We start from the raw sequence: 24936 nt of genomic DNA on the forward strand, positions 1-24936 counted from the left end.
TACTTTAAAAGTCATTTACATGATTTTTAAATGCTAAATATTTGCACTATCATCTCTTTAATGGCTAAATTCAAGACTACGATGCTGCTTTTTCCTCCAAATAATGTTATAGCAATATGGCAAAGCATGCTTAACACTGTTAGTTGATTAGAATTGGGCAAACACAGACATGAAAGAAACATGGAAGAACACAAAGCCAATTCCTTGAGGACTTTACAGGACCCCCAGGACATTCTCACTGCTTATCAGAAAATATGTAAACAGCTCCTGGCTCCCTTACTTGCTCAGATACCCAAAAAGGTCTTGCCTGACTAAGCCTTCTTCCAGGAAACTCACCCTCCTCAAGGTGAGTAATGAGAGAGGACAGTAAAAGGAAAAAGCAAGAAGAATAAAAGGCAAGACTAATTAATGACAGGAATACAAAGATCCTGGGAAGTGGTGAGGGAGAGGCATGGATTGTGAGGATCTGAAGAATGCTAAATATGCTGATAGGTGACAACTAGGTGAGATGAAACTGTGGTCGGGAGTATGTAAATCAGGCCGGGCAGACAAGCTGTCTGCGGGCTGAAAAATCCAACTATGCTAGTGGACATTCAAAATAAGATTTCCTCACAGCAAGGGCAGGAAACTGAGCCAGTCAGACTCGTCTCTGCAGTATCTTAGTACTTATTTGTACCCTTTCAGGTGATACTTGGGTGCCGTAGCTGTGTTCAGTGCATGGGGAGTGCCTTACTTGGAAAGCATCATCTGTGCTGAGATGTCTGATGGAGGGTGAAAGAAGCAAAGCATTGACCATGCTCTGTGGGGGGAAATTGGAAGTTTGGGTTAAGGAGCTGTCTTAGGGATGCTCTGTGAAGAATTAGAGCCAGCAGTGCCTTTGCTGCTGGTTGTTCTCTGGGGTTTTTAAATTGAGGCATTAGCTCCCTTGGCGTAGGTGGTGGTACTGGGGTGTTGAAAGGAAGCAGAGTCCTTTCAAAGTGTCATTTAACTTACGGATGCCATAAAAGCTGTTAGTAAAGTGCTGTCAAGATTCAGTCATGGAGAGCTATACCTCACTCAAAACCTGTCAATTCTGATGCAGATATAAATTCAAAAGCACCAGCATTCTCTGAGACTTACTGGCAAAAAACACTTCATAAGGTCCTAACTGAGATTGTTTCTCCTAGTTGTTCCCTCTCAGCTGCTTATAGGGTCTTCACATCTGCCAGTGATTTATATAGGTGTTAGGATAGGTGTCTGAATTTAGATCATTAAATGACTGCTTCCAGATACAGAAGTGAGTACTGGCTCTTCCATGCTGAAAAAAACCAACAGGGTATATTCTTTTTGCATTAAGAAGGCAGTTGTTAAGGAGGAATCACAAGTACATTGGGAAAACAAGTAAAAAGCACTGGTTTACCTGGATTAGTGCACTCATCCCAGTTGTCCGGTGGGAAAGAAGTTTGCAACAGTGGAAAGGGGGGGGCAATGCAGAGAGCACTCGAGTGGGCAAGGGGAAATGGTGTGGGTTTATGCCAGATAAAATTCCATGGGATAGGGAAGAGGTCTGGCACTCGGGATCCACAAAGCAAGCCCATGAGCATAGGTTCCAGAGGAGCCTGGGAAAGGAAGCTCCAGGTGGAGGCTGCTTTGGGTTCCTTTGTTTTGTGCCATTGGCTTTCCTGCCTGGTTCAGACCCGTATTTGTGACCAGCACAGCTGTAGGAGAGGGTTTGGAGTTGCTACTGTTCATTGCAACCTATTACCCATACTTAGCACTAAAAGAATGTCAGGCTTTAAAAATATAATGTTGCCACATTTTTAGCATATATTCCAACTTTGTAGGTTTGAAAAGTCTCATTAAGCTTTCTGCAAGTACTATAAGTTATGAGAGACCATTAAGTCAAGTTCATCTGCTGAGGAACACAGTTCTCACTGCTTATGACAGCCAATAAAACAGGAATATGAGGTTCAACTTGTCCTGTGGGATGTTCCAGGCCTCCTGCTAGGACAATTTTTGGATTCAGGCTGTTCTTAGAAGCCACATTTGCCTTTGCTCCCAGTGATTGAGGCCACCCCTTCTGTGGGGGCTGCTTACGGTCCTCCTTTTAGCTCTGACAGTTGCCTTATGTCTCTGAGCAGAACCCCCCCAACCTTCCCACCAAATACAGCCGGCAGCCCACAGCAGCAGAGCTTTGTGCTCTGCCAACCTGACACGTCGCCAAATGTGGTGACTGGATTTTGCACATCTGTGACCACTACACCTGAAGTTAGAGCTTTTGACTTATTAAAACACCGTCACCAAAGTGGTGGCCCAAAACCCGGCGGCTGTGTGAAGTAGTGAAGGTTGGCACAAGATGGGACTGAAGTGTGGAGAAGAGTGCTTTGTGTGATGGCGTTTTGATGGTTGGAGGTTAGCAAGGTGTCCCCATGGGCTGGGGGTAGCTGGTTTCTGCTGGTCCCAGGAAAATGTACTGTGGTGGCTCAGGCAGGCCAGAGCATCCCCTGGTCTTGGGGGGGGTGTCTGCAGGATGGCCAGGGTATCGGCCTGAGGGGCTAACAGGGGGCTTCTGCATGAGCTTCTGTGGCAGATGGGGGCCTGTGACACACATGATGTTTGTGGGGAAGGCAGGCACCATGGATAAGTGGCTGAATGGCAAGGATGGTGTGCCCTTGGGTGGCTGTGGCAGACGTGGGCCGTGCATCCCCCATCGCTGTCATGTGTTGGGTCCTTCCCAGCCTGTTCTTCTGGGGGAACTGGAGACTGGTGTGCAATGGAGCAGCACTTCTTATTGTGATAATCACCTTTCCTGATGGAAGGAGCTAAAGGGGGACAGAGTGAGGAATAGCTGGGTAGCATTTAGTGTGAGTCAGTGTTTCACTATCAAGTGCAAAATCACGCCTGAAAAAAAAAAACCCATACTTGTCAACTTTGGGGGCTGCCTGCTCTCCTGCCCAGGGTGAGGGTAACCTGCCCTTTGGGGGTACCTCTGCAGGGCAGTGACATGCTGGCAGCGCCCCGCGGGACCCCCCTTGGCCCTGGGGTGCCCCAGGCAGGCAGCGCCGCCCCCCAAAAGTGCTAATGCCTGGGAAAAAGCCCGAAGGACCTGGCCCGAAGCCCCTCGGGGGGGAACAGGGTGCCGGGAGCCCCGCCGCAGCCCGGGGTACCCAGTGTCCCAACGTGGCTTGGCTCGGGGCCGGGCTGAGGAGGAGGAGGAGGAAGAGGCGGCGGCCGCGGGGCGGAGCGGGCTGCGGGGCAGCGCTGCCGGGGACGCCCTGTCGGTGGGAGCCTGCGGGAGACGCGGTGCCGGTAGGACAGCGGGGCTTCTTTCTTCTTTATTTCATTTTATTGCCTTCCCTTCCTCCCCCCACAACCCCTTCCCGGGACTGAGAGCCCCTGGGCGGGCGCGCCCGTCCCGGAGCCTTACCGAGCTGGGAGAGCGGCTCCGCTCCGCGGCTGGGTTCCGTCCGGGGCAGGGCGGCGGAGGCGCTGGACTTTGCTACCGAGCTCTCCCCGGCCGAGGACGGCGGGGACGGCGCTGCTCCGGGCTGAGGAAGAGCCCAGGCTGGGGGCTCGGGACAGCCCGGTCCCCTGCCCTGGCTGCTCCCGGCCGGGAATGGGCTTCTGCGGTGGGAGAGCCGAGCTCCTCCCTGCCCCGGCTCCCCAACAGCCGGCTCCGTCCTGGCTCCCGGCTCCGTGCACTCCGGTGCGGTCCCTTCCCTCTCGCTGGCGCCTGGGGCTTTTTCATCTGGTGAGGAGCTCCTCTGTCCCACTTGGAGGATGCTGGTTGAGCGGCTTCCCAGCCCTTCACGGCGGTGCATCCCCAGGAGGGGAATCCCTCCTCCCTGGAGGTGCTTCTAGGGTCTCTTCCCATTTTGGGGGGAGAGTGGGGTCATGAGAAGAGGGGTTGAGATTGAAAAAGATCAGATGCTGCTGCTACATCAAAAAGAAACCAGAAGGAGGGGAAAAAAACCCCACCCAAACCAAACCTGAACAAACATAAAAGAATGAAAAGCCAAGGAGATGAGAGTACAGAGCATAATTTACCAGAAAGCAATGGGAACAGGCCTCCAGTGGGGAAACTTGCAAACCCCAAGAAGGTCTGGCAGCTGGCAGGAGTGGGGAAGCGTGGCTGGCAGCGTGTCTGAGGCTCACACCTCCTGCCTGCCAGCTTGTGTCAAACCGTTTAGGGCGTTAATAGGAAGAATTCACCAATTAAAGAACACTTCATCTTTTTTTCCTTAAATGTTTTCCACATGCGCTGTCCTGAGCGGTAACCTCAAATTTTTTTTAATGATGTAAAGCATTAACATTGCCTGTCTTCTGTAGCAAGGTGTTTTCCTTAGCTGTGATTAATCACCCTGTTTTTCTGTTCCAATTAAACTGCTCGCTTGGAGCAATGAGGCAATCAGTGTCTCATCATAGAAAGTGGTCTCAGAATTACCAGTGACTTTGTCCCTCGGATTGAAGTCTTGGTAGACCAGAGTTATTTTCAGTTTCAGGCTATTGTATTTTACTGGCAACAGTAACATATTGGAGGTTATTTGACTCGATGACTTAAGCAGACTGGGAGGGGTCTGATAAGGGCTGAGCCTGGATTGCCCACACATGTGTGCACTTGGATTTACTTCTTGCAAACATTCCACCCAGTAGGAGAGCTCAGACAGCTACTGAGGCACTATGGGCTACCCATTGCTCTGGGATCAGAATCTCCATCTAATATTTGAATGCGATGTTCCAGTAACAGGTTTTGTATGTTAAAGATCAGTGAGTTAATCTTTGATGTTGTCAGGGCGATGTACACTGTTCCCTGGTGAGCTTAGTCCCTGCTGGCACTAAGAGCAGACAGGTGCTGGAGCTGCCATGCTTGAGGAGGGGAAGAAATGGAGGAGGAACAGCAAACTACTTGCAATTCCCAAGCATGGGAAGAGTCTATGGCTTCTACCATTGGGGTCTCCTGTGTCCTGGTGTAGCAGTGGCAGCTTCAAGGTTCCTCAGAAATCATGAGGAACAGACCTGATCACCAGATATATTAAAGAAAATTTTAAAGCAAAGCATGTGACTTTTGCCAACACTTGCCGTATATTTTTTTTTTTTTAAAGTTTTGGATACTTTTGTATTAAAGAAAATTTTAAAGCAAAGCACGTGACTTTCGCCAACACTTGCTGTATATTTTTTTTTTTTAAAGTTTTGGATACTTTTGGTTGACAGCTTTGACTCAACTGCAGACTGGCGTCCCTGGCTGGGCTGTATCTGCCCAATGTGTCATCATCTCCCCTTTGGGTGATGTCACACCGCCCCGTGGGAGGTGTGCTCTGGAGGGTGCATCCAGGGTGACTGAACCACAGCTCTAGTGAGGCACCGCTTCAAACCCAAGTTTTTGTTGGAAAACAAAAGGTAGTAGTAGATCTTGTGTTTTTAGAAATAAAATACTAGAGTGAGCGCTTTTAGTGGAAACCTTTTTTTATTTTTTTTTTTTTTTCTGCTTTTAGTGGAAACTTTTTTTTTTTTTTATCCCCCTGGAGAAAGCCACAGTCTTCAGTAGAAAAACATCATGATGGGATTTTTTTGAGCAGCCCCAGGCAGCAGTTATTAAGATCCAATATTAATGGAGGGATGAGAAATGAATGCAGTCGGTCTTGTCCGTTTCTCGCCTTGACAGCATCCCGGAGTTAAACGCTGACTGCCACGTCATCCCGCTGGGGCACTTTCTTCCCAAGGAGTAGGTGGCATGTATAAATCTTTATCCTTCGCTCCAAAAGCCTGCCTGGTGTATGTGGTAATACTAGTCCCTTTCATGCCTTGGTGGATTTTGTACTGTTTGGACACTAGTTGCCTAGTTCCTAGGTTAACAGAGCAATGAGTAGCCAGGTTTATTTTCCACGCTTTTGAGGCATATATGGAAGTTTGTAGGGCCTGGGAGTTCTGCTGGGATGCTGTTTTCAGGGAAAAATATCATGAACAGGTTCATAAGTTTATGGTTGTGGATGCTGTGTTCCGAATAGGGGATCATATTTTCTGCCTTGCCTAATATTTCTCTCACCTGGTGGTGAATTTCAGCAAAACTTTTCTGCCCTGTGGGAATCACATTTAAGTCTGTCAGACAGTGTGGCTGGGAACCTTCCTCTGCAACATCTGGGTATGAGCAATGCTGCAAATGGGATCCTTGGCAAAAACGAACCATGTCTCTGAACCATTGTGGTTTTTCTAATGAGATCAGTTTGCCACCTGCATCTCTAGGGTGTAACTTTATTTTAGAGATATTGTAAATGTATAAACAACCTTCTGACCTTCCTCACTTCCACCTTTTGCTTTATTCTCCATTTCCTTCTCTTCCTCTTCATCCCCTCTCACAGTTCCGTGTCCTTGCAGACATTCCTCGTTGCTGCCTTGAGACATGTTTCCAATTGACCATTGTTTCGCAGCTGGTTCAGACAAGAGGAGGAAAAAGCTTGAGCAGTGAGATGGATAGCCTTCGGGGTTTGAGGAGTACCCCCTAAATACCACACCAGCTAAGCTCTGGGGGTTTTTTGAAGGCATCACAGTACCCTGGTTCTCGCCCTCTGACTCCTAAGCATTTGTGGCAGCTCAGCGGAGCCAGGGCCAGGACCCCTGTGTGTATGAATTGAATCAATTTCTCCATTTTGTGGACAGGATGGACTTCAACACAGAGTTGTGACCAGTGAGACCGAAATTCCCCAGTGATAGTGTGACCCAGGAACTCAATTACCCTGATAAAGTAATGCCGTATGACAGGTTTATTATTATTATTCATGGAAGTTCCTCAGGTGTGAGGAATTTGTGTTCAAGGCCTGAATGTTTGGGATTATATTTTTTTATTTACTGTAATCAGTCAAAACAACACAGGCACTGAAACTTCTGTGGGAAGGTTGTTTGTGAACTATTAATTATTTTCAGCCTACTTGGCATAATGTGAAGGATTATTAGCATAACCAGTCTTGCAGGTGATGATAAATTCAACAAGCATTACTTCTACTTTTTAAAGAGGTTGGTTTTCATGATTGATCTTTCACATAGATGCCCTTTTCCAGCTGACACAAATTCCTTTTAGAGCTGACCCAGACCTTGTAATTTGCCAGGAATTTAGGATAGCTCTTTATTTAAAATACAGTTTTCCCCCTTACTTAATGTAGTGACCAAAACCAGGGCTTTAATTTCATCTTGTAGAAAGCAAAACATGATGATGTTTTCTCAACACTGTAAAGTAACTTTACATTTAATTCTGTGACTTACCAGTTCATCTTAAGAGGAAGAACATGTCTGTTAAATCACAGATAATTTTTGCCTTATCCATCAATTAAGCTCCCTCCCTCACTGACACGGCCAGGAGGAAAATGTTTTCAGTTGGTCCTATGTGTTTCCTTGCAATATTGAGTGTAGCAGCCTGAATCACAGAGGCCAGACTGAGAATGGACTTGGTGGTGAAGAGGATATGTGTATTTTGGACCAGCTTGCACTTTTGATCTACCTACAGCCTCCTTTGGCGGGTTACTCACAGCTCTGATGTAATATTATCAGCATACGTGAAGCATTACATTGGCTTTTGTGGTTTTGGTGGATGTTTGTTTTGGTTAATATATATTAGTTTCTTGCTGAAACTAGTAACCAGGTTGAAACAAAAGACCAGCTGTGTAATCTTACTCATTTTACTGCCTCCATTGCCTGTATTCATGTTGTTTCCAAGCATGCATTTGCTGTGCAGTACCATACTGTACCATACTTTTGAAAATGGAGCAATAAAACATAAATTCATGAGAAAATAACATGATAACATGAATACCCATCTCTTATATCGACTGAAATGTTTGTGTGCAAAAAGTTAGCCTTCTAATAGTCTAAATAGAGAGTTACTTGTGTGTATCTATAGAAAAGGTTGTGCCCCTATAGTGTTATTTTTATTAATAGTAAATACATTTATTTTTTCCCTCAGAGAGAGGGTGTGGTGATAGTATGTCTGGAGTTAAAGGAAAATAATCTGGTTTCGATAGGAAAGGTTGTGCCCCTATAGTGTTATTTTTATTAATAATAAATACATTTATTTTTTCCCTCAGAGAGAGGGTGTGGTGATAGTATGTCTGGAGTTAAAGGAAAATAATCTGGTTTCGCTTGTTTTGGGGCATCAGATGAATGATGGTCACTTCATTGGGTTAGAAGTACTCAGGTTGTTTTATAATGAGGCACTGCTCTTCTGATGAAAACATACCTTTGGGTATCCCACCCTTACAGCTCCTTATCAGTCACTTACTGGATTTTCCCTAGTCTAAACAAAGCTTTGGTGCTGCTGTTTGTGTTAGTGTTTTCATTGTCGACAACTTTTTTTTTTTTAGCTGCTGTTTGTGTTAGTTGTTTTCATTGTAGACAACTTTTTTTTTTTTTTAAATTCCACTGAAATCTACTCTCTGTTGATCTTTTGGTACAAATGGCTTTGTGGCACTTGAAATAAACTGCCATGAAAAAATCTTGTTTGTCCTAAGCTGAACTTAAACACAGCCTTAGTGTTCAAAGCAGAGTCCAGGGCATACCCAACACCCGGTGACAACATGCACCATCTCCACGTGTCCCTCACTCTTTTTGCTTCCAATTAGAAACACAGAAATGTGAAGCAATGCAAATAACTGTTTATATCCCTTTTTCTTACATGCCAGTTAAAATGCTGCAGACAAGTAAATATTAAAACCGAATGTCTGTTTCTTGCCTTGACTTTTAACCCAAGTAAGATTTCAATGGCAAAGAAATGTCTATCCTGCCAGTCATCTTTTGTGATGTGGTCCAGCAAGTAGCAGCGTAAACTGTATTTCAAAATACCAATTATAGAGAATAAAGAGATTGCTGAGAGAACTGGTGGTGTCACTATGCATTACAGGGCTCCTTCAGGAGTGCAGATGACCTCAGAAGTCAGTAAAATATCCTTTCAAGTTTGTTTCCTAAAATACAGGATTCCTTTGCCCTATTCAAACCTCAGTTAATACTGAACTTTCTTATGAGTCACTAAAGTGACTTTTACAGTCCTCCTTTCAACTTTTTTACTTGATTGTGGGGTTTTTTCCCCCTCTATTTTTCAGCTGCAGGTTTTACCTACAGTATTTGTGCTCTGTTTTTGGTGGGTGAGATGGAAACACGGAAATCCCATTTTTCACGTTCCCCAGCTGCACAGCCAGTGTATTATAGTTCCACCTGTGTGTGGCAGGGATTTCCTGTTTTAGAAGATTAATTTTGTTGAGCAACTCTGAGTTCCTCTAAAAGAAACGATTTTCCTTTCCTGTATGGCAACAGAGATTGCAATCTTCTGAGGCTGTAAACTTGTTTATATCTACCAATAAAGTAGTTGGTATCACTTAGGGATACTTAACTGTCTGGTTTGAATTCTGTTCTGTACATGGATTTAAATCTGAGTGGCTGCCTCTTTTAGAGGCTGCTGTCTGTGTAGCCAGAGTTTTCCATCCAGCTAGAAGTTTGCCTTTCTCTCTCTCTCATTATCTCTTCTTTCAAAGTCAAAAGTCACTATTTGTATTTTATTGCATCTCAGAAAATGACTGCCCTGGTTGACTTCAAAACTTTAATTCTGCAAGTGCGCAAAAGTGGTTTCTAACATAGCTGCCCAGTCTGGATGGCCCTAAGTATTCATTTGGAAATGGTTTTCACTCATTTTCTTTTTTTTAATTTTCTTTTTTTTTCTCTCCCCCCACCCCCTTCAGCTGGTTGAATGGCTAGTGCTTCTGCCTCACCCAGTTAGCTTGTCCTGGTCTAGTTCCAAAAGTCAGAGGGAGAGGAAATGGCCTTTTTCCTAGTCAATTTTGCCCCTGACAATTTTTCTCATTCATCTCAACTGTGTTAAATTGGCGGATTTCTTGCTTTGTTATGAAGTATATTTGAACATAGCTTGCTTAGGACAGCTAGATTCTGTCTTTGTACTCAGTGCTGGGATATCAATGGATTATTTGTCTCCCCTACATGTGGGGGCTACCATTTGGTTTGAATATTGACATTTGGGTGCACGTGCACCGCTTGTCCTCGTCCCCGAGAGTTGTGCTGTCAGAACCACAGTGTCGTTAGCCTTGTTGTACCAGTGTCTGAGGAAGCTGAAGGGGCTGGTAGTGACTGTGTTCCCACAAGACTGTCCACCTTTCATAGTGGATTGAGGACATAATGAATAGAGAAGACAGCGCCAAAGCCTTCTGATCCAGAACAGAACCTCCCAGACAGAGAAGACACCTGAAAAGTGAAGCAGCAGGGACATACACTGGGTTTGTTTTCTGAAATGTGTCATGGTGGTAAGTGAACCAGAAAGAAGACTCTTTCCACACAGTTCTACCTCAGTTGTCTCAGTTGTCTGCCTTCGCTGGCCGGAGCGTCACAGGGACGCTTGGGTTCTTGGGCAGTGGTGGGTGGCAGAGCTCAGGCTGCCGGCCAGAAGGACTTTGTGAAGCTCCTGAGCTTTGTGAAAACACATTATAGCAACAGAAGCACGTGGCACACATGGGATGTTCTTATTTTCTTCACCTCTAAGATACAAGCGTCAGCCCCGTTATTGAGTATTCTGTTACTAGAGCTGTTTTGAGGCAGTTACGGGGAGGCACAGAGAGGTTGGTTGAGATAAAATAACTGGAATCTGCAGCAAGGCTGATGAGTCCAGGTGTGCCCTGAGAAGGCAGCACTGTCCCCTGGGATCTCTAGCACTGTTGTGTTGTTGTGGTTTCTGTGTACTTTCTAGAACCTGGACAGTTTAAGGTGCATCTGTTGCTGGCTTCTGGAGTGTAGCTGGATGACAGCTTTAAACTGGAAACGCTCAGGAGAGGTAACACCATAATTTTAAGCAGTCTGAAGTTTTGCTGTTTGGTTTTTGTTCATCCTCCTGTGCTTTTTATTAATGGCTTGTTTGGGGGAGGCAGGATGGGAAGGTCTTTTCTTAGCTGGGAATTGCCAGTTTTCCAAAATGCCAGAACTCTGTGCGTCACATCTCTAAACCCAACATGTGGTTACAAGGGAACATGAAGTCAAGAGGCAGTAGGATGAGAAGAATGAGACAATGGACAAGAAGGGGTAAGAGGAGAAAAAAAAAAGAAAGAGGACAGTGTATCACCCAAAATGAATAGAAGAGTGTAGAGAGAAGGGAAGGAGTTCATGAGGGACATTGAGATTTTTAATCTTGTTTCTAATTTAGGCACGAGCTATAAAAATATATGTATTCATATATCTCATATGACTTGCTTTGAAGGCTAGTAGGATTTTCCATGAATAAAACTCTTTGTTCCTCTCTTTGACCTGTCATACTCAATCTTTTAAAATAGTTACGATTTAGCAGCAACTATAAGAAGATATTTGAACTGGTCTCCCGATTCCACCCTGGCATCTGGAACCAACACACCAATCGGGGATTAGTAAAAATTGTAAGAAACAAGCAACTTTTTCTGCATGTGCCATGGACATATAACTTATTGGAGGTGGTAGGGCAGCAGAATGAGATGATGTCTCATTATGTTTTCAACAGATTTCATCAAGCCCACATCTAGCATTGTTGATTTGAGACTCCTGTTGATTTGACATTAATAAAGTAAATAATTCTTAATGAACACTTGGGAAATACTGTTCAAGAGATGTCATTTTTCTCCCCTCCTGCTCTACGTCTAGGTGGAATTTTGGCCACAAACCAGACTTTTGTGTGTTTTTTCCACTGTGTACTTCTTTAGTCTCCTGCAGTTTCAAGAGGTTAGACTAGAAGATGGTGGCTCAGCTAGAGAGTATTTTTTGATCTGATGTAACAAAAATCATTTGAAACCAGTTTTAAAACTCACATTGACAAAAATTGGAAAAATAACTTGACAAATGACAGGCTTCTGCCAAGTATCTTTGAAAAGGTCACGCTCAGCCAGCCAGTTTGGAGAAACACTGTGGAAAGAAATTGAGTTAAGCTAGTTCTTTAATAAATTTCCCCTTAATATCATTACAATGTACATCAGATAGGAAAAACTGAAAGGAAAAAGGTGGATTTGAAACCTTGGAAAATCATAGTCAACTAGATGGAAAAGCTATAAACAAATGGGATGAATTGGAAAAGGGCTAAATGTACAGAACCTGACGTGCTGAGCACAGACTGGTTTGGAGGGATGGTTGAACTCAGCAGGATTGCTCGCGCGGGTAAGGTTACGTGTGGGTATGTGGAATCGATCATTACAGACCCAGAGCGCGAAACAAATTGTGTTTTTCTGTGCATTAAAAAGGCAGATTGCTAATTAAGATACTCAGTATCTCACTGCCTGTCAAAGAGCCCGAGTGAAGCAACCGCAGTAATGCAGAACTGGCAATAAACTCGTTACACAGGCATTCATTTGTAGTCTTCTGACTTGAGGAGCCTTAAATCGAATCCTGGTGCCTTTGCATGCCATCATTTGCTGAGCGGGAGGCACTTTGCTAATATGCAGATTAGCTGTTTGCTCCTGCGTGCGTTGGCGATGTGTATGGGCTGCAACAGCACGTTGTCCCCATCATTGCGAAATGCCAGGTAGAAGAGGGAACTCGTTTTTAGGGCCAAGTCTGGGAGGAGCAGTGTTTTGACAGCTGAGGTGTGTGACAGTCGGCAGGCAGTGCCACAGCTGCACCCGCTCCCCGAGGACGTGCGCTTGGATATTGCGTTAAGAGTTATCTTATTGGGAGTCCGATTCATGCAGAGTTTGCCCAGAAGGATTTACTTCAAAATGCTGTGTTTCAGGCAGGATGTGGAATAGCAGTGTTACACCAGCCCAACACCCTGGGTGCTTCCAGGGCTGGAAGGGGCAGCCCCCCCGGAGCAGTTATTACCAGCTGTAATGAGAAACACAGAGCATCTTTTGTTGAGTCTCCCTACATTATTATTCTAATTCAGGGTTTACACAGTGCAACAGCCCCACTTCTATATCAGATACTAATTAGAGGCTATGCATATTTTTTCATCTTTTGAGGGAGGTTATCACCTGATCTTTAACAACTTGAAGTAATCAGGTTTTTAATAGAGTTCACATGGCCAAGCTGCTATAGAAGTGCGTGTCTATTCCCTCAGCTGTCCTCGTGGGGGAAGGAGAGAAAACAACAAAAGAAAATCATGCTCGGTTTTTCATGGTATGTTTATGGTAAATGGTAATTTAGCTGAACATCATCAATACTTAGGTTTGTGTAAAGTGATTAAGCCACAAAGTGTAAATGGCATATTCTTTGATAGAAAACCCAACATCCTGTAACAGGACCTCATTTTCCGTATCTACCTGTATTTCTTTTATAACATGTATCTGTGAAAAATGGTAGTTTGAAATGTGACTAAGGTTAGAAGAGATGAGATACGCATCTCTAATACTTTACTCAAGACTTTTTCTCAAAGGAATATTTAGCATTAGAGTCAAGATTTAAAGGTTAAGTATACATCTTAAAGTTAAATTATTAGAGGAAAGCACTAATATTAAAATATGGCATTTTAAGAGGTTGTTTTCATTATGTTGCATGAAGAAATTGGCAAGGATGTTTTTTGTTAATTTAACGGGCAGTTATTTCACAAATAGACTTCTTTTTCACTACTATAGAGAAGATTTCTTTTTCTGTATTGTGGTCATTCTAGGTGTTGGATCTGTTTGTTTTTAATGGTGCTCAAGAACAAAGATGGCATTTTTAAGGTGCATGAGAGTTGATACTTGGCACTTTTTTGCCATCATGAAACACCCCTCTAGTGTACACGGTAATTGATTGACCCTATCTGGAAATTGTACTTGGCAAAAAATGTTTAAATATAGTTTAATGATAAGGGAGGGATGTGTGTGAAGTTTCAGTTTAAAGGATTCTGTGTTTGTGCCAGTAGTATGGTGGCATTAGAAATGCTGTTGGCTATCCATGGGATGGTTAAAGGCGGTGTGCTCTCGTTTGCTGGCGTTCCCCCACTGCTTTGCTGTAGCAGCTCGCTGCAGTTTAAGATGGATCACTGCAGCTGAAACAGGCTTGTCAAACTCCTCTGCTCGGAGCCCTGGGAGTTAGCTTACGGCAGTAAGGATACACATCTACGGGTAGACAGGTATGCAAACATTTCCATATGCCAAATGTGGATGGGCTCTCATTGCCATCCAGTCTTGGCCTTGCGTAGTCATCGTTATCTGCTGGATAATGAGCCTGCTCCCAGCTCCCTGGCAGGCTGCGGTGTACTGACTTGTGCAAAGAGAGCTGTGCAGCTGCAGTCCTGCCACACACTGCTTTATACAGGGTTCTGGTGGATGGCAGTCTGAGGGCTGTCATTTCTTCAGTGTATGAAAAGATAGAGGGCCAAATTGGTGTGAAGTAGCAGGAAGGTGTGGATTATATACACCTGTGTGTGTGTGATGTGCCCAGCAATAAGCCCCATCAGGAAAGCCCCTCTTCTCTCTGTCTGCAGTACCAGGTCCTGTTTCATCCCAGGCACTGGGATGCTGGTGTGGAGGCTGGGGCAGACACACACCTCTGCCCCGGCGCCCCCCAGACAAGAGTTTGGGGGACACATTTCTTGTTTGTGCCTAAGATACAACTGCAGCACTGGTACCAGTGACTGCTCAAAGAAAATAAAGCAATTGTGGCCACCATGGCAAAATCAGATCAGAGTAACATGAAGACTGTCGTGCATACCTCGGGAAGTGCTGTGAGCCTATTTTTATGTCTGGGCTGATCAGGACAGGCACAAAGCAAAAGCCATGCCAGAAAGAGCCTGTCCTGCTCAGAAAATTGCATGGTGATGGGCGGGTGGAGGGGAAAAAGGAGAGTGCAAATGCTTTTCTTTTGCTGTCATCACATTCCTCCCTGCATAGGGAGCTTATACCTGAGCTTCGGTGCCCTCGGTGCCCTGACTGAAAAACAAACAGCTTTTCAGTTGAATAGAATTTCTTGAAAAGCCTAGAAGCCACTGGTCTTTCTGAGACTCCACTTAGCCCTGGCAGTAAAGTTCTTGGAAGTCTGGAAATCGGTGGTTTTACTAGTCTTTCACCAAAAAAAGGGTATGTCACAGTATAAAGAAGAATAAAGAATGCAGTGAGTTACTCATTCTTAGGAAAGCAGGAATGGCCAGCCAGAGCTTTCTCCAAAGGTGTTTGCGGATGGTTCGGTCTTTCCAATAGTTCCTCTTCTGTGGGGGAACTAAAAGCAGCAGGGGAGTAGCATTCAAAAATCTTTCTTCAAAACATTCCTCGCTGAGCAGTGGCATTCCTGTGATAGCTGCAATGCAATCATTAACTATTGCTGCGGTGATGGAAACGATTTTCTGAGCAGGGCAGGCTCTTTCTGGCATAGTTTTTGCTTTGAGCCTGTCCTGATGGGCCCAGACATAAAAATAGGCCCACAGCAGCTACTGAGGTGTGCACAATAGTCTTCATGTTACTCTGAGCTGATTTGGCCATAATTGCTGTTTCCCCCCGCTTTATTTTCTTTGAGCAGTCACTGGTACTGGTTCTGCAGTTACCATACAGAGGTGGGAAGAGCTGGTGGCCTTGGGGTGGGAGCTGTGATACTCAGTATTGTGAACCCATTGCTTCTTATGCAGATGTGAAAGATTAGGGGAAACAGGCTGCTGCTGTAAGCTGGGGAAAAGAGAGGGCTTGAAGGAGGTTGTTCTCTAGTATTTCTACTTTCCACTTATTGCCCAAGCAGGAGCACGTTTCTTACTCGTTGCAGTTTGTCTCTGGGAGCAGCCTTGTCGTAACTCAATAAGAAAACTCAGGGAAACTAAGTTCACTTTAAGACAGCCTTCCAAAAAGTTGTATTGGAGCCACATGATCAGTAAACACCGAAACGGATTATTAATCTCCTGCTCTTTGGATATTCTTATGCCTTGTTATGCTAGAGAACTCCACTTAAGGACATCGCTTATGAACTCTGATAAAAACCACGTTAAAACCCAGTGTTAATTTGTCATACCTTCAGCTTGGGAGAGCAGTTGAGCTTTTTCCTCTCCTCTCCAAGCATCTTTGTGTACTGATCAAGATTTTTCAGGATAGTGAGACCCTTGGTTCTGAGCAATGTTTAGCGCTGCCAGTGTCATGTCCTCAGCTGGGCTGCAAGCCTGATTGGCGGGAAAATGATTCGCTTGGGCAAAGGAGAACAACACAACTCTTAGCCCTGTGCAGCTAACAGACCTTAAAAGAAATAATTTATACTTGGAAAAAGTGATAGAAAATGCATGCCTTTACCTTTCTACCTAAGAGCTCTGTTCGAAGTTCTTGCCCAAGAGCCTTTCAGAGAGGAATTTGGTGTTGTTTCCTGAGAGTTCCTTAGATACTTGACCCTAGGTCAGTCTCTCCTACAGAAAACCTTTTGGGAAAGTACAAATTCCAGTGGAAAATCCCAGAAAATTCCTTGGGTGGCTCTCCTTTGGGACTAAGGGTTCTCAGTCTCATGGAGGTGATTCGAGAGCCCCTCTTCATCCCAGTGACATTTTAGCTTTTAAGCAGGTCCCCTTTTGGTTACTTGGCTCAGAACTGCTTTTGCCCCTGTTGTGAAGTGTCATTAACAGTAAAGTAAAAGGAATTACTGGCATATGCTGTGCAAACAGTACACATGCCTAAAGCAATGCTAAATTCCAAGGGGATTTCCTCTGCCAGATTGAAAAGGACTGTGGCTTCCCAACACTGTGCTCTCACACCCTTGCGGAAAAAATATGTGAAAATAGATAATCTCAAAAGTGGGGGGGGGGAGGGAAGAGGGAAGGGAGGGAATATTGTTGGACAATTCATCATGGGAAGCCAGAGGTTCCTATAAAACATTCTTGGTAGTATGAGAAGAACCCAACTTGTTTCCAGATGGAATTTGTCAGTTGTCCCTAAATGTATTGCCAGAACTGTCATATTTTTGGGGCATGAGGTTACCCCATTGCAAGGGCTGCAGGGCCAGTCAGAGCCTTTCAGAGAAGGACACCTCTGAGCGAGGCTTCATTAGGTAAGTTTTCAAGGGTTTTAAAATCTATATTGGGAAATAGGGGATGAGGAAGATTCCAGTCAGTAATTGGTAGGAAATGCTTCATTAATATTAAGCTTTACGTGCAGAAGAACTGAGGAAGTTATTTTTCCACTATCACAGAGGGAAGCAATACCAGTTAAGCCAAGGCCTGCAGCAGAAACATTTACTGGAAATGTTTACATGTTACTTAATACCTTGACATGCATTATTCAACTTGTGTAATGTCAGCTGGGGTGGAGCAGGGAGGAATGGCTTTGCAGAAGAATTCGTTTGCTCCCCATGGAATATTTTTGTGAGCATAGCTACCTTCTTTGGCAATGAGGTACATTCCGGGAATAAAAAAAGTGCTCTTCAGCCACATTTTTATGAACTGCTGGAATGTGTTGTCTTGTGAAGGTGACCTAACCTTGTCCAGATGGCTAGCCCTTCTCTGAGCACTGATATCCTGACAGTTTTTCTTCACTGTAGAGCAGAATTGCAACAAAAACCTCCTATGAGTCCCCTCCAAGCAGGAGAGCCACACGCTAAACGGTGGAGCCATTTAAATGGATGCACTTTTCGTATTGGAAACAAAACCCCACTTTCCCTCTGAGAGGCAGACGCAGCAAGCACTCTCTCCTGAGCAAACCACTTAAGCATGTGCTTCAGTTTTCCTGATGTGTCTAAAGGACCTTCTGAACTGCAGCCAAATGGGCTGCGTGGTGAGAAAAAGGCAAGAAAAGTTTGTCTGCTGGTATTAGCGATGTCACAGTGATACAGCCAAGGAGACGGGGAGGAGAATCAGATTGGGAAGCGTGAAGTTAAGCTGGCATCTCTCCGCTCCCCTCCGTGTTTACTTAGTATCCCCACAGACAGTAATTTCATGATTCACCTGCTGAATGATTTGTTTCGCTGACAAAGCTATGATAAATACAGACTTGGCAGCATTTGCATAGTGTTTAATCTAAAGGCGTGTGAGTCATATAAATGAAGCTTTCAGACTTGTTGTGATAGATTGCCAGACAGAGTGGGTGAAAGAGACATCTATTTTGATTTGGATAATCAATACCTGGAAAAGTTGTAAAAAGTCATTTAGCACAAAGCATGGAGTTTCTGAAACAGTAACGCAAGCTTAATTTGTAAGTTTTGAAAGTAATAATAATACACTTTTCCTCTTATGCTGCAACGTTTGTTTATTTTTTTTTTTTTGTTATGGCATCCAGCCAGAGTTAGTAACATTAGCTATTGAGGACTAAAAATGAAGATGATGCATAAGGAGCTCGAAGAAACTGTCTAAAATGTAATTCCTAGAAATAACATGAGTCTTCCTGATTCAGGATGACTGGATTGTTTAGCAACAAAAGGTCGTGCAGAGTATTGCTTCCAACTATGTACTGGCATTTTAGAAGTATTCCCAGAGTCTCTCCTGCCTTGTTTGTGCAGTGCCCACTGATAACAATTTGTGGGTGCTGTTCTGAAATGTCACAGTGCTGGTTTTTCTGGGGGGGACACTCACGGCTCCTGATCAAGGAACGTTAAATCAATAAAAGCATGAGATGGAAGAGTTTCTGTTTGTTCCAGCAGGGCACTGAATGCTCTTGGTTCTTACTGGTTTCACTGTGTCTTAGTGACTGTTTGCACTGATCTTAGTGTAGAAGAACAGTTTTATAGCAAAAGATACATTGATATGATTAGATGCTCATAAATTAGTATTTGAGAGGCTTCTAGACACTTGAGACATCCTTAATAAGAAATCTATAAATGCCTTTTGAATACCTAACTGCTAGATATATGTTTTTTTGATAATTCTTTTAAAAATAGAAACTCATAAGTAGTATTAAAATTGTAATACATTCACCAGGGGGAAGAAATTCAAATCTGAGATGTTAAATAGGGATTCAAAATAATAGTCCCTCTGTAGCTAAGACTTGATATTTTTCGAGGAATGCTATTGCATGTAGTATTTGTTCTTTTTCTTGTGCTTACTGATTTTTAAAATTTCAGATGAACTTTTTCAGTTTGCCCCGATATGTAGGTATAGATGGATACAGATATACTAGCTTTCTACTAGCGTGTAATAATCAGTGAGATTAAAGTAATCGTGTTTTTCCAAGAGCTAGAGAAGTGTTAATGCAATAACTGTATTTTATGGTAGCAATAATATATCACACTTGCTTTTATCTCTTTCTTTGGTTTGCACAAGACCTATAACTTTTGCGAGATAAAGAAGTATTTGTTTTTGAGCAAATCTTTCATGGTTTGCAAATGGCACATACCCAGATTCAGAAGTGATGCTCACTGTGGACTGCAGGTACACATTAAATGCATTTGACTCAAAGGGTAACTACATCGGTGTAATTTAGGGGCTGATGACTCTGTGTTTTCTGTCTTATGGCAGTTCTTCACAAAATCAAGTCTTGCTAACCCTGCCTTACACCATTGTGACTGGACAATAAGCTTCTCTAAACAAACTTGACAAAGCATCCATTGAAAGTCTGCTGAGAGGCCAAATTCAGAAATAATATAGTGTATTTCATATCCATAGTCATTAAAAAGCATGATAGACTCAATAGTCTACGTGATCATTATTCTTTTTCACAGTTGTTATACCTGTTCTGTTAGCAGAATAGCCTTAACTAAAAGGCCAGCTAGAAAATTAATCTGCAAAGAAGGTGGGAGAGGTACAGGCTTCTTTAAACCATTTGTGTTCCAGTTCCTGTAATGAAATCTCTTCCTAGTCTTTGCCTCTGGCTGAGAACAGTAATACACCATTAACCCAAGAGATGTGAAACATGCTGCGCTGAGCTTGGAAGGGTGTCAGAAACTGCTCCTGGAAGGATGAGAAGGTATTTTATTGCCTCGTCAATTGTTGGACAGTCTAATCCTAGTAAGCATTTTAACAAAATGGAGCTACTAATGTAATTGTGAAGCCTGATGCTTGCTCTTCCTAATTAGCATATGGCAGAGATGAACTGGTAGTATAGCTGTATCGAGGCAGGTAGAGCAGCTATTACGCTTCTATCTAACACATTACAACCTGCTGGACATTGAAGCCTATTTTTAGTAAAAGAATAAATAAGCCGGCTGTGCCCTACTTTTTGTCAAAATGTGTCATGGGATCTTTATATTTGATTAGAAAACTCAGCAGAAATAACACAAGGGAACTCAGTGCCTCATCTGAAATCTGGCAATTCTAACAAGCCAGTGCTGCTTTTTATTACAAAAATGTGTTAATATTGGGTATGAGGTCAGACCCATAAAGTGGGCAGAGGAGATAATAGCCGACGGGAGACTTGCCTGTGTGGTGTGTGAGGTTACATGTGGACAGAAGCCCTGATTCTATTAGGCACTAGCTATTCAAGATGCTTTTTGATGAAAGAAGTTCTTTTGTATTGATGAATGGAACTATTTTTGCAAAGTCTGTGTTTGGAAATTGGACAAATGAGGAACTATGTAGAGATATTTATTATATAAAGAGAGAACGTAGCAACAAAGTCAGATGTCTGCTTCAGGATGCTGTTGATCTTTGTAAACTCTTCCTAATTGGGAGCAGTTTTTTTGATCTTCTCTGGCTGATATAAGATGGATGTCCACGTGCCTCATGAACAAAGTATCTTGGAAAGTGCGCCCACACCCAGAAGCCCCTGTTTGCCATGAGCAGATGCAGAAAATAAGTAACTACACATCCATTTGCTGTAGTATGGTGACAATTAACTACTTTCAACCAGTTTCTCTACAGATAAGTGATATCAAAGAAAATATGCTGCTCTATTGCAATAGAATTTGGCATAAATCAATCAAGAATGCCACCATTTAAAAGTATCTGCCTCAGAGCCCTGAATCAAACTCTGACTGCACACTTGCAGCCTTAGTACAGAAGGACTCTCCTTTCCAGTTCCCCTCCGAATCATGGAGTTTCTGTGATTTGGAAGCACTATGACGATGTGCCTTCTAGGTGTGGATTTACGGCATAGGATAGGAGGGTTCAGCTCCCAACTCTGACTGCACACTTGCAGCCTCAGTACAGAAGGACTCTCCTTTCCAGTTCCCCCAGATTTAGGGAGCCCAAGAGAAGCAGTGGTGCTCTGTGGGATCACAAGCAAAGCCGGTGCTCCAGAAGGAAACTTTTGGTGGGTTAAGGCCCCTTTCCAGCTCGGACCTGTTGCTTCATGCCGGCTCCCGCAGCTTGCCTGAGCGGGGAAAAGGGGAAGGAGCTGAGCCCACTCACTCCCAGTAGGGCTGGGTCTGCCCTGCTGGGTGAATCAGCTGTCATGCTGGTGCTTCTGGTGTGGTACAGCGGCCAGGGGAGGTCAGGGAGGCTGAGGAAGAGGCCCTCTATTTCAAGTGGCTTTACGTCATTTAAGTTGGGTTGAAAATTTCAAAGCGAGAGACACCGAATTCGGTAGGGGGACCAGGAGAGTGAAAGGCCAGGATGGTGAATATTTGGGTATCAGTGCTGCTGGCTCTTTGAGGTGCTGCTGTAGATAGCAGAGGGGTTTGCCTCTCTGGCTCCTCTACATATGCTGTAAGTTCTCAGAGAACTTTTCCACTGAGTTTTACAGATATTAAATAACTTGGTTTAGCAAAGCACTGTTAAAAGCTGCTTGTTCCTGCTGCAGGCTGTAGCTTCATTAGCCAAATTCAGCATCCGTTTTGTCTGACATCTGCATTTGCAGTCTGGTACTGAATGTCACTCAGTCCATTATGTCCCGCTGCCTCCCCCTTCACCGGAGCCAGTGTGAGAAACAAAGAGAAGCTTATTATAGACACACACGCTGGTGCAAGCGCAGGAAAAGACACCCATGTACTGTAGAGAACACCTTTGAGGCAATGTTAAGCTCACAAAATTGAGCTGGTGTGTTACGCTGAGTCTTGCACCCTGCCATTAGCTCTTTATCGGTGCACCCTGAGAGGCCCTCGTGGCGACGGCCATCCTGGTTTCACAGAGTGGTCTCACACCTGCAGAGATGCTTTTATTTATCAGGTGAGAGTGTTACAGGACCGTGCCGTCCACATACCACATCTTGTCTATCACGTCATTTATATGTGTTGTAGTACCTTAACCTAGCACATGAAATCATGTATAGACATAGTGAACGTACTTTTAGCATATAAAATTCCTTGGAAATCTCTTAGTATTTCTTTTTTAGGAGATTAAGCATAGGCTTTGACAGTTAAACCTGGTGGTTGTAATTTATTTTGTCTAAACATATGGCTTGAAATAGTCACACCAAAATGACTCATTTGGTTATTAACACCTCTTAAATTTCAGTGACTAACAAGAGATTCTGTCCCCCACATGCTAACAGCTTACTGCCTTAGGCTACTAGGGACATATTTTTTTCTAGTACAGGTGAAGGAAGGACTTAAAATGGGAGATGAAAGTTTTGTTAATTCCAGATAAGCTATTTTTTGAATGTTATAATCCAAACTGGCTTTCCTGTAGTGACTACTTAGGAGACTGTCATGAGATTTTTCATACACAAGATGTTCTAAAGCCTTTTATTTGGATGACAGTAGGCAGCACATTGATAAAGGAATGACCGTGCTGTGTAGAGTGACCATTATTCTCTCTACTCTTGCTCACACAGTTTTGAATGTATTTTTTTTTTTTCTTTAAGAAAAGAAATACTCATGAGAGGTCCTCATGTTACTCTGTATTCATTACAAAATGTTCTTGTGCATTAACTACCCAGAGCTGATTTGGTTTGTAGATGTTGCCATTGTGTCACACTCGCAAGTTGCTGTGAGCATTCTGTGTTCTGGATCATCGTCCTTTAGATTTACTAACTTGATTTTTTTTTTTCCGACCAGCTTTTTGTACTTCAGGCGAAACATCCATCACGTGGCATTTCCACTTGTGTGTTCTTTCTCCCTCTGTCTGGGTCTGCTGCCACAGTTCCGTGATGTCTGCAGATACATGGACTACTTGAGCATTAGTTCCTTTCCTCTGATCACCGCAGTGGCACAGGGCTAAAATAACGTAAACCCAGAATGCTGAAAATGACACATTTTCAAATGGCCAAGAATGTGCCCTAGGTGTACAGCTGTTTCACATGTGAAGACATGACTCAGATACAGCCCTTTTATACAAAACCCTTTTGTTATACTGAGAACACATGTAACAATAGCCTGGGGGGGGGAAATAATAGAACATTTGTTGCTTTGTGAAGGGGGGTGGGAAGAGAATCTAAAGATAAGGAAATTGAAAATTAAAATTATATTTAAAGTCTGGGGTTTTTTCACTGCCATGTAGGCTATAAAAACATTTCTTTAAGATGTTTCAAGACAAGTTCTGTATTGCATACCCTATCCGTAACAACACCGTGCATGACAAGAACATGAGTATGATGCAAGTTGGTCAACTATAACCTGAAATATGTTGATAATTACTGATTGAGATCTCTCTACTCCCGTTGCTAAATACTGATGTTGTATTTGGAGGCATTAAAACACAAAATTGAAAGGAAATTTGAAGTCAAGGATTACAACTCTACAGAAAACTCTGTGGGCAGACTTCATGGAAGTGTATTTGTAGATATAGCAGAAATTGTCTGTACAAGACTTTTTTTAAGTGCTTGGGGCTTTATGCGTGACAGACACTTGAAGGCATCACTGTTCAATTGAGAAGATGGCAGTGCAGTAAACAGTCTGAACTTTCTGGATTGTAGCCCTCTGCTCAGTCTAGTGAATCACTCGCACCATAGTTGACTTGCATTTCACAAAGACTGCACTGGATCTTGTAGAACAGCTGTCTAATGTTGCAAGATCCAGAGTAAATAGCTCTTTTCTAAAAAAGCATTATCTAGCCTTTCCAGGCACAGAACCATTTGTCATCAGTGAGGCCAACTAGCAAGCCAAGGTTTGAATATCTGGGTCAAGACTATTTGGAATATTTAATGTCGAAACCACAAGTATTAGAACGGTTTGAAAAGTTATATGTCTGGGATTTTTTGTGCTCCTGGATTTCATTAATGCCTTATTTTTCAGAAAATTATTTCAGCAGCAATGTAAACTTGAAACAAAAGGGACAAGCGGCTCAATGTAAATAGGACACCATCCACAGAGATGACACTGGCTTTGCATGATCTGTGCACTTGCCTGATAAACCAGTTAATTATTTTTTTTTTCCTTTTCCAGGAAGAAGGGAAGTCAAGTGAAGTTACCACACTCCTGTGGTGTGAAGAAGCGGCACGACATTCAGAGACCATGCCTGTAGTACCCAGTGGCCTTAAAAGAACTGGTTAAAAGCGGGAAGAGGAACTATTAATTGGCACACACAACAGACGGGGTGTGAAGGCAACTGACACACGCGGTAGGCAACGTTTCTCATTAACTTCTGCCCTTCCACTGAGATTTGCCTAGATGTTGCTTTGCACGCTCACCATTGGTGCAAAAAATCACGTTTGCTGAAATAAGTGGGGAGATGCTTGTCCTTCCCATGTATTTCCAGTCAATCCATGCTGTGGTTGGTTGGTTGGTTTGGAACAAACACCTAAACATCCCTTAGGTGCCTTCTAATCCAAATTTAATGAATCTTTAGAGCCTTGAGCATTGGTAAGTGAAGTTGAGGGGAAAGTAAATCCATCCATCTTTCTGTTTTCAGAACTGGAATAACTGGAAAGATGAACAGAGGAAAAATTAGACAAGACTAATAATACGGCATGATTTTTGGCGTAGGGGTGTTAAAATATGCACGATGATCATACTCCTTTTGCATGTGGACAGGACAGGCTGTGCCTCGCCCTGCGCTCCTTAAAGGCGGTGGGAGTGTAAGTGCTGATTGCAGCGGCTGGGGAGGGGGCTAGCTGCGTGCAAAACTCAGTTGTTTCATTACTGGCTACATTCTACCTCCCTTTTCTTTCACTGCTTCTTTTAACCTTTAGGAAGCGGCTGGTTCCCCCCCAAACGCCACCGCCCCCCCCGGGGCAGGGCCCTGCGGCCGCTGGCCGCCCCCCGGCGGGAGAGGGGACCCGGGAGCTCCCGGGAGGGGCGGGGCCGCGCGGCGCCATTGGCCGCCGCCCGCCG

The 24936-nt window shown here is 43.8% G+C and overlaps 1 protein-coding gene across 1 annotated transcript in view; it reads left to right on the top strand.

The window, feature by feature from the left end:
• Positions 1 to 3226: 3226 nt before the first annotated feature.
• Positions 3227 to 24936, top strand: part of PIK3CB (phosphatidylinositol-4,5-bisphosphate 3-kinase catalytic subunit beta) — a gene marked incomplete at its 3' end in the record, with an annotated part of 94469 nt that continues 72759 nt past the window's right edge. The window contains exons 1-2 of the mRNA XM_014960631.1: positions 3227 to 3288; positions 24049 to 24223. The remainder of the gene's footprint in view (positions 3289 to 24048; positions 24224 to 24936) is intronic.

The sequence above is a fragment of the Calidris pugnax genome, unplaced genomic scaffold (genome assembly GCF_001431845.1).
Source record: "Calidris pugnax isolate Ruff unplaced genomic scaffold, ASM143184v1 scaffold398, whole genome shotgun sequence".
NCBI lineage: Eukaryota > Metazoa > Chordata > Aves > Charadriiformes > Scolopacidae > Calidris > Calidris pugnax.